Source organism: Lactuca serriola, chromosome 3, assembly GCF_051521515.1.
Source record: "Lactuca serriola cultivar US96UC23 chromosome 3, Lser_US96UC23_V15, whole genome shotgun sequence".
NCBI classification, from domain to species: Eukaryota; Viridiplantae; Streptophyta; class Magnoliopsida; order Asterales; family Asteraceae; genus Lactuca; species Lactuca serriola.
This window is the reverse complement of record NC_136410.1, coordinates 255,851,950-255,862,726: the sequence shown is the minus strand read 5'-3', so window position 1 is coordinate 255,862,726 and position 10,777 is coordinate 255,851,950.

Genomic DNA, 10,777 nt, shown 5'->3' with positions numbered 1-10,777 from the left:
TATCTATTCGTAATGATGTCAATATGGTCCATCCAATATGGAAACATTTCCATATTTTCCAATACTATACTTCCAACTACTCACAAGCGACCAATCCTCATCGAACTTTGGATTGTCCTTTGATAGTTGTTTAATTATTTTAGTCAAAACCAATTCTAGTCCCTTTTCCCTCTAAATGCGCTCGACATTTGGAAAGTTTTAGAATGGTCTAACATTAAATCATTTGCAATCGATCCTATACCCGAAGCGTATGGGACACGACGCATAATGTTTTATTTGCTATGTTCTCAAAATTCGAATTGTGAAGAGGAATGCAGTAATCATAATCGAAATTTTAAGAACACACTATGTACCTTTGACTAAATTTATTAACATTTCTCAACCTAAGCCTTTAGATTTTAAATGAAGCATTATATTCTCTCCCTTAATTATAGCAAAACAACTTTATAACCCTTACTACTTTGCAAGGTATAACTCTTGTTTTCTATAATTAATATTGCCAACTTTGCAATGCGTGCCTTAATAATCATACAATCATAACATTTATGCTCCCACTATCATGATGATTATTATAAAAAACATAACACTTATGCTCCCACTAGCTTCGACATGTATTCATAAACATCTTAACTTTCAAAAATCAATACTTATTGAATTTTTTAAGTTCATGTTTCTAATACTTAATGCTTTGATAATCTTTTATCAAGGCTTTTTGAACTTATACACCTTTGCCTTCGATAGTTCATATGTGTGTCTAAACACTTAAGACTAATTGCCAAACCTCACAATTCAAATTATGGAAAGGGATACCGTAACCATAATCGAATTCGCGAATGCAATTTTACAATCACTATCTTCTTAAAATCTTTCTTAGTGAAAGCATTTCCTCACAATCATTTTCATGAAGGAGGAAATCTTATGACACTTAGATTTAAACGGTGTATTTGCTCCTATCCATGTGAATTTGTCAAAACCAAAGTTTACGACGAATTCAAACTCATATGGATCGAACTTTCTTAATCTCGACTTCTTGCCTTATGGTAGCACAGCTGACCACCATGTCTTCCAAGTAGTTAAGCAGCTCACCTTTTCTTATCAATGTACTTTCCATTGATCAAGGTCCTTGCCTTTTATGCATTCAAATGAGAACTCATAGGACTCACATGCATAATTAACTCGATTGGATTGGCACAGAAACAAAATAATGTCTTCACGATAGGTTGTAAACCTCAATTCGTGTGCTAGTGATGATCGATAAGGTTTATTTGATTTGTTCTTGAAACCTTTCAAGACCAATAAGACTCCCACTGACTCCTTGACATATAAGATTCTCTTGTCAAAAAAACATTTCTTGACAAACAAATATTCAAGAGTTAATGTAGTTTTTATCAAACACTTCATAAATTGGTCCTAGTTGGTCTATGTCTTATCCAAGACATCACAACTTTCCATATTTAATGAATGTTATAAACCTTCTTAATACTTATCACTCAATTTTACAATCTTAACTCTAAGACTTGTTTTGGAACGAAGTATGATTGACTTCTTGATTTGACCATTTCTTCAATCTTTGATTCCTCTTCTTGGACATACAATTGTACCAAGACTCACTTAGAGGATCAATTGAGATATGGTTCTTAATCATTAAGACCTATCATAAAGCATAAAAGGTACTCTCCCTTCTTCTTAGAATGGAGAAACTTTTATCTCTCTGCCTACTTGATTCTTATTATTCGTTCTACTATTTATTTAAACTTTTTCAATCAATTCAGAATTACACTTAATCTTATAAGTATAATCATATTTACTAAAACTTTAGTAAATCATGACGAATATCTCGTTACTCTTATGGTGGACTTTGATCAACACACAACTTTGTGTACTCGATCTCCTAGTCCTTCACTTGACACTTTGTCAATGAATTAGTCTAATTTCCAAATACGAAATTTCTCATTCATCGTGCATCCACGTTGCATGATTCCAAGTTTCTGTCCAATTGAAACTTGAGTGATGAGAAACTCTCCCTATTTGGTAAATTCTCGACTTTTCCATAAACACCATAAATTAGAATCATATCCATTTGTTGTAGAAATATGCAAACACCAATTTTCATAACGATTTCATTGCAAGGAAATAAATAAATAAATAAATAAGTCAAACGAAAATTTATTTTATTTATAAAAGCAGCGGAAAACATTTGTCCTTACAATGCAAAATCCATTGAAAACTATGTATTTCAAAAGAAAAAAAATTTCTAACAACTCTATCATAACTATCTAAGCTCAAAATCTAATCTTCAAGTCCATGCGATCAAGATCCATTCCTTGTGATTAGATTCATCTTGCTCTTTCACCAAGCTTCCTTTCTTTTCACCGATCCTGTAAAACATTCAAATGCAATCTTATCACATTATGTATCAATGAATAGGAACTTAATGGAGTTAGATGGTGGATTTTACCTGAAGCGCAGCCATACTCTTTGACTCTCCCATCTTCTGGACTCTTCAGGCTCTTTGGGCATACTTGTATCCAACGCCCTTTCATTTGGCAGCAAACGCAGGTCGGTTTTCCTAGAACGTCCTCGGAAGCATGCTTGGTTGACTTTCCCAACAAATACGCTCCATTGCTTCGCCAAATCATTTCTGATTCAGCAGCAATGAGCATATAAGTTAGGTCAATGAGGTTGTCGTCATGATCCATCATATAATACTTTCTTTTGAACTCATTATATGATTCAGGAAGTGACTGCAAAACCCAATTCACAGCCAACTCATTCGGGAATGACGCACCTAACATTATCAACCTATCAATGTGTGATTTCATTCCTAGAACGTGGGCACACACGGGTTTACCATCTTCATGTTTCATTTCCAATAGGGCTTTAGTTATATTGAACCTTTCAATTCTTCGATCTTGTGGGTTGGGGAGAACAATAGGAGGAGGAGGAGGAAGTGAAGCATGATTTCTCGTTCCTCGATTGAATCGTGGAATACCACCTTCATGTGGAATGCTTGTTCCACGGGATTTGGGAAGACCATAGTTGTCGAACTTTGACATCTACAAAACGGGATAAAAGCAAATTCGAGTTAGTTGATAGATTGAGTCCTTAGTAAATCACCCAAATGAAATACTAAGGTTAGGACCCAACACAATATTCTACAACTCGGGAGAGGGATGCCGTAACCCTAATTGCAGAATATTTGAAGGTAAGTGAATGACGATTCACTAATTTCCACCATGAAAAACGAAAAAGAAATTTAAGTTTTAAATCTATGAAAACTCCTAGATCCTTTGAGATTCATTGAACTTTCAATGGCATGTTTAAATCTCGATATGCCCCTCTAGTTTGTGACTGGGATGCCGAGGATCACAAAGCGGGTGTGAATAACCATGCAAACTTACATGGTGCCCTCACATGTTACAGTCACCTATTCGATGTGCCGGTAAACCACACACGCTCCACCGAACTATGACAAACATTGAGTCACCCTTTGCTACCTTTTCTTAGAACCATTTAGTGTGCCGGTAAACCACACACACTCCACTAACGTCTTCGCAAGGGCACAAAGTGTAATTTCATGGAATTACATCAATTCACTTTTGCCTAAGTAACTAAGATTGGGAATTTTATGAAAACATTTAGTTACTTTTATACTTCATTATACTTATAATGGAAGGTTTTTGTCCTATCCTACCCGTTCGGCTAACGACCCTCCACTAGTCAAGAGTGCGGTGGGTAAAAGTGGATACCCATTCAATCGTCATTTTATAGGCAATTTCCTTAAACACCCCTTATAGACTAGCTTCGTGAATGAGGCCTACTAACGGTAAGACTGACTTTTACTCATACATATATATAATGTTAGACTTTTAATGTTATATATATATATATATATATATATATATATATATATATATATATATATTATAGGGTGTACTTTATACTTTTAAAATACTAGGTGGTCTAATTTAACAATTATACTTTTAATTCAATTAAATTGTAAACCTAAACTTTTATGGATTTATTAAACTTCTTTTAATTATACACCTTAATTAATTAATAAAACCATAAGGGTGTGATTTGAACTTTTTCAAAACAATACTAGAGTTTTAGAATTTAACATTCCTAATTAAACTTTTAATCAACTTTTAAATTACAAAACTTGAGGGCAAGTTTTGAAACCTTTTTCAAAACATTAGGGTTTTAACTATTTAAATTTCAAAACAACAAAACTTTTGGGTTCAAATTTAAACTATAAAACCTAAAGGGCAAAATATGAAACTTTTCATAACAACAAGGATCAAATAACAAATAATGTAAATTAACAATTAATCACATAATTATCCATATTTGATTTATTTAATGATTTCTTGCAAAACAATTTATCAATTTACTCAAAATAATTAATCAATTATCACATAAGGAAACAATTATCTTATTAATTGATAAATATCTTTAGTTAGATCAAAATTATAGTCAAATATATCATATAATCGGATTAATATTAATCTAACATGATAAGGTAACTATCCCAATGCAAAAACAGCAAGAAATCCCGAGATAACCTCCATCTGACGAGTTGACTCGTCGAGTCAAGCCTGGACTCGTCGAGTCACCTTGGACTCGGCGAGTTTAGCTATGGACTCGGCGAGTCCAGCCTCCAAAATACCAAAAATCGAATTTTTCAGATATACAATGCATCAATACAATTGAAACCAAGCTAGGCTCTGATACCACTGATGGGTTTTGGTCATAAGACATCATATGTGCTCATACAAACCCTAATGCTTGGATCTAGGTTTCTCTATTGTACATGCTTTGAATCCAAGACTATAAACCCTAATTCTAGCATATGGAAATCAATATTAACATATAATTAGGTTTAATATATTACATTGATTGTTATGTAGTAATAACAATCCCAATTCCTCCTTGAATTGACTTTGGAAGGCTTAGAGTCACAAGTGTCACTCCTCTAATGGCTTACAAACACCAAGAGCAAATGGAGAAGGTATAAAGAGAGAGGAGAGAGGTAGGAATTCGTCCTTAGGACTTCTTGGGAAGGCTTAGATGAATTCATGAGCCTTAGGGGGTTTATATAGGTATAAAGATTAGGGTTTTAGTCCTTATCCTTATCTAGTTGCTTGCCCACCAAGCAACCATAAGATAAGTCTTAGAAACCCTTATCCTAGTCGAATTCTAAGGCATTATCACCTTAAATTCGTTCACCCTATATTTAAGATAATCCTTACCTTATTTTGTAACTATCATATAATTACAATTCAGCCCCTCTAGTTTAATTAATTACACTTGATCACAAAATTAATTCTTAATTAATTATTGACCAATATTAATTAAACAAATATGATTTCTCCTTTAATATATTATTCTTATAACATATTAATAAATCATAATAACCTCTCTCTTTATTTATTTCTCCAATCAAGTTGCTTTGGTGAAGGCAACCCAAAAGGACCATGCACCATCGGGTCAAGTACATACCAAAATAGTTATGGACTTAGACACTAATCCAACATTTCCTTCCAGTAGGAACAGGTCTACGGCCACAATGTCGACCCGTCTAGTTAGCAGTAGTTTCCGGACTTCGGTCCGATGCAGTAGTTCAGTGTGCTTGAGGTCTTTGTGATTCAAGCATGTTTTTGTGTTATGTGTTCCGGAATTTGATCCGATGCAGTATGCAGTATATGTGTTTATGCTAGTAGTTATGATTATGTTATGCTATGTTCAGTCAGTTTCTGGACTTCGGTTTGATGCAGTGGGCAAGGCCCAATATGTGTTTATTTGTTGTTGTATGGTATGTGGGAGTTTGGGGGGGAGCTCACTAAGCTTCGTGATTAGAGTTTTCAGTTTTGGTTTCAGGTACTTCCGGTAGCGGAGGGAAGAGCTCAAGATGATCGCATGACACGCACCATATTTAGTCAGCCTGGGATGTTTCACTCTGATAATCAGATTATGTTTTGAATTAATACTTTGATTTTATGTTAAGAATTATGTTATGGTTTGACAATCATGGTTTAAGTAATGTTATTCAAACGATATTCTTAGTCGTGATTTTTGGGTTGTTACACATACATATAATATTAACCCCATATATAACTATTCTCCATAAAAAGACTTGAACGAAAACTTTCCACAATTGAAGGAAATGATACAAATGATAGGAAAGGAAATTATGAGAAAATTGAATTGTCCACAGCCCTCTATTCATACTACACGTTTCCATTTCTCTCTATAGTCACAATCATACATGGAAGCATAGTTAAATTATGACAACACTATTCTAATAATCAGAAGATATAAAAATGGGTTTTGTCCTCAAATATGACACCCATTAAGGAAGAATAGTGTCCAACATCACCTTCCTTACATAGTACACTCATTACCCCCATGCACACTCACTTACACCACATGAGGGAAACAAATCAATACACTCCAAAAGTAAATAAATAGCCAAGGGTTTTGCTCAATTGTGGCAGCTACAAACTCACGTAAACACTTCCTTCACTAAATCATTGCCACTCCAATTTACCCAAGAAAACATTACTTGAAAGTGTAGAACCTTCAATATTTAACAAAAAAAGGGGGCAGCAACGTTATGCCTTTCTTCCTCCTTCCACCAAGCTGAAAAACAGGAAGAATTCTCACGTTAAAAGGTCACCAAAACAACCCCGGATCATCCTTTGCGGTCTACTATGAAACACTTCTCAAATACGATCCAAAACACACAACGAAAGTGAGTCTTTATGGCCCCTTTTTCTTGAAGTTTATAAACATTTGGGGGGAGATACATACATGTCTTGCATGCTAAATTTGAAATTTTATTATCATTATATGATACATATTTAACATTATTTATAATGGGTTAGTACACGACACTTTAGTTATATTGAACTAACATGCAAATGAATCTATGAAATGGTTACATGCATTATAAACAAATTTTCATAATATATTATGACATAATAAAACATTGGTATAAAGTTATTATACATAGATATAAATATATATTATTTGGGTATTATCCTTGTGCCATAAGTCTATACATGATATACTTAAAACTAAACATTAGTCTTAGAATGGTCTCTAGTAGGATAATACAAGAAAAATATGGAATTAGGACCTAATTTATTAATATAATTACAATCAAGGTAAAAAATGTAAATATAATAAGACGTAACTACATTTACATATACATAAGAATTTAACTAGATTAATGTTATGTATATATGAAAATAATGAGTTGTATATGATAAATTTTATATAAATTTTATATTTTATATAAAAGGGAGTTTATAAAAAGGTCTTGTAACATTTTATAAAAATAAGTAGTTTTTATAAAACATGGTTATTTTTATATAAAATTGCTATTTTATATAAAAATGGAGTTTATAAAAAGATCTCGTAGCATCTTATAAAATAAGTAGTTTTTATAAAATATGATTATTTTTATATAAAATTGTTATTTTATATAAAAATGGAGTTTATAAAAACACCTTTTAACATCTTATAAAATAAGTAGTTTTTATTAAATATGATTATTTTAATATAAAATTGTTATTTTATATAAAAATCGAGTTTATAAAAAGACCTTGTAACATCTTATAAAATAAATAGTTTTTATAAAATATAATTATTTTTATGTAAAATTGTTATTTATATAAAAATGGAGTTTATAAGAAGGCCTTGTAACATTTTATAAAAATAAGTAGTTTTTATAAAATATGATAAATTTTATATAAAAATAATATTATATATAAAAATGGAGTTTATAAGGAGATCTTGTAGTATTTTATAAAAATGAGTAGTTTTATAAAATATGATTGTTTATATAAAATAAAATATTTTATATAAAAAGAAAACTTATAAAAAGACTATTAACGCTTTAAGAAAACACATAATGGAAGTAATATTGTTATGCCCTCAATGATATATACATACATATTTACGTTCTCTTAAAAGTATATGTATAATAGTGTATGTACAACTACATATATTGGAATGTGACGACAAAGAAATGCAAATATTGTTAAGGCTCGGAATACAAATGATGACGAAAATCCTAGACTTAACAATTTAAGGATATTCTATATGAGAAACACTTCATCGCTAAGAACTCAAAAATTTAGTACAAAGCTCTATGTGCTATAACCGTTAATCCAAAAGGAACGTGGAACATTGGTATAGATCTATACAGGTTGACAGCCGCTCCTGCGGTTGCTAGCTACAACCATCGTTTGACGAGTCAAAACAGGCGTAATCGTTCAGTCACTTATATATTTCACGACGTCGATGAAGCGTCGTGATGGTCACAGTACATCTGCTCACCGTACTGCTTTACAAAGGCTTGCGCGTCCATAGTTCCGTTATAGGCTCATATTAGAACCCATAAATTTTAATCTAGAAGTTTTATTGTTAAAAAAGAACTTTTGAACAAAACGGATAAGTGTTGAAAAGATTACTATATAAAATTCGTATTTATAATAATTTCAACATGACACTCACTAATCATGATTTCTTGGTTATAAACAATGAACCAAACTATTTTACTTGTATGGGATTACAAGTACGGACTAAATATCTATTTGTAATCTTAAAAGGGTCACAAATGTATTTTCGATTATAAACTATTGGATTCTAAACCTATAAAGCTCACCAACATTTTTTTTGACGTATTTTTAAAACGTATGTATCTTCAGGATCTTAAAAGCTGGAAGAATGCCTGCAAGGTAAGGAGGATATTTCTCCTTAAATAAACTATTGACCGAGTAACCGGTCCTCTTGATTATGCTTTATAGAAGTTGAATTATGTATTAGTCGTTATTTGGGATTTACTAAACAATGTATTTCTTCTTTTTTTCTTACATTGGAAGAATGTTATGTTATTTGAATCCTGTAATATTCAATGTATGTTGTTAACTATGAACCAACATTTCACGTCACAACCCCGATGATTCCGCCATCAGTCGGGGTATGACACTCTCTCCTTCAAAGTAACCAAAACACCCACACAAAGCTCATGAGTGCTCAAAATTGCATTAGAGTTTGTTTGTGGATGAATGTAGGTTTGAGGTTAATGAAATAAGGTAGGTTGGGGACTTAAAGGTGTTTAAATAGGGTCCAAACCCTAAAAATTAGGGTTTGAGGATCATGCATGTACGCCCCGCGTACGCTAGGTACGCCTATCGTATGGGACGTCGGGCCAAAAATTACAAAAATGCCACTATGGGCTATTTTGCAACATTTCTCATACACAATAGCTAAAATACAATAAATCTTAATATTAGGGTTTAAATTAGAGATACATCATCATCAGAATGTTAAAGACACATACGCAAATGACGATTAATGTAATTTACCATACTCTATCTTTTTATTTTTCAAAAATATCCCCCTACTTGCTATATTATAAACATCTGTAAGTATAAATTTATTATAATAATAAGAATGTGCATCATATATTTGAGTTGAGAGTTGCCTTTTGTTGGTTTCTTGGTAATTAGTTGGAAAATATATATTTTTCTATATTCGAGAAATAAATCAAATGTATATAAAAAATAAAGTTTTCATTGAGATACGCTTTGATATAAGTGTATTTTAAATATTTTATTCGTTTCTGATTCTTTTTTTTTTTTGAATTTGTCAATTTGACACGTGAAATTCAATCTGTTACAAAATATTTTTGAAAACCCAAATAAATTGAATTTTTTTTTTACGTGAATAGAAGTATTTAATTAATGATATATAAAATGGTTTATGGGGTGAGCTATATATTTATCTAAGTTTTAATATTTATTATGAAAATTCATCAACTCAAACGATATTTCGCTAAAATAACTCTGGTAAACTTAATATTAGTGACGTTTATGAATATAGACTATGATTCCATCTTTAATCATCAACTCAAAAAGATTTGAAAAGTTTTTTTTTTTTAATAATCCAGTCCAAAACCAATTTTCACCTAGAACCGGCTGCACCGAACCGATAAAAAACGGACCAATTTTGATCAATTCCTAGAATCGCGAACCGACCCGGTGTCCAAAAAAGGGTCAAGGTCCGGTCTTGTCCTATCCACAAGTTCAAAGTACTCACCCCTACACGAGATGTTGTTCATATTTGTGATCTATAGTCGGCTAGACCACGAACGTCTTCGTTGCATATACTCGATTTGGTCCTACAACATGAAGAAAACTATATTGCATTGGTTCATGTCTTTAAGACATAAAAGACGAAGAACATGAGTGGAACATAACACACTCACTAGTTCCAAGGGCGGAACATAAACTTCAGAATTAACTAAGAGCAAAATAATAATTAACAAATAGATTTTTTATAAACAAATTAAAAGTAAAAGAAAAATAAATTAATTCTAATATTACTACTACAACATATTTTATTTTATTTACTTATTTTGTTTGTCCTACAAACAAATTATCTATATATATAACCTTTTTTTATATTTCACAAATTTAACAAAAAAATAATAATAATTATGTTAATCAACAATTTACGTGTAATAAACAATAACAACTCCGAATTGTTTTCATAACCTTACATAATCTCTTTTTAAATATATATAAAATTCATAATTGACTTTATCGCACGAAAATAAAAACAAACAAGACTTATGGCTAGAAAAACTCGACATTAATTTTATAAGAAATTTCGTTTTAGTTTCAATGTTTAGAAACACAAGACTTACATAATCTCATTTTATTTTTCTTTTAGTGAATTCAGAAGCAGTGTGTAAGAGATGAAA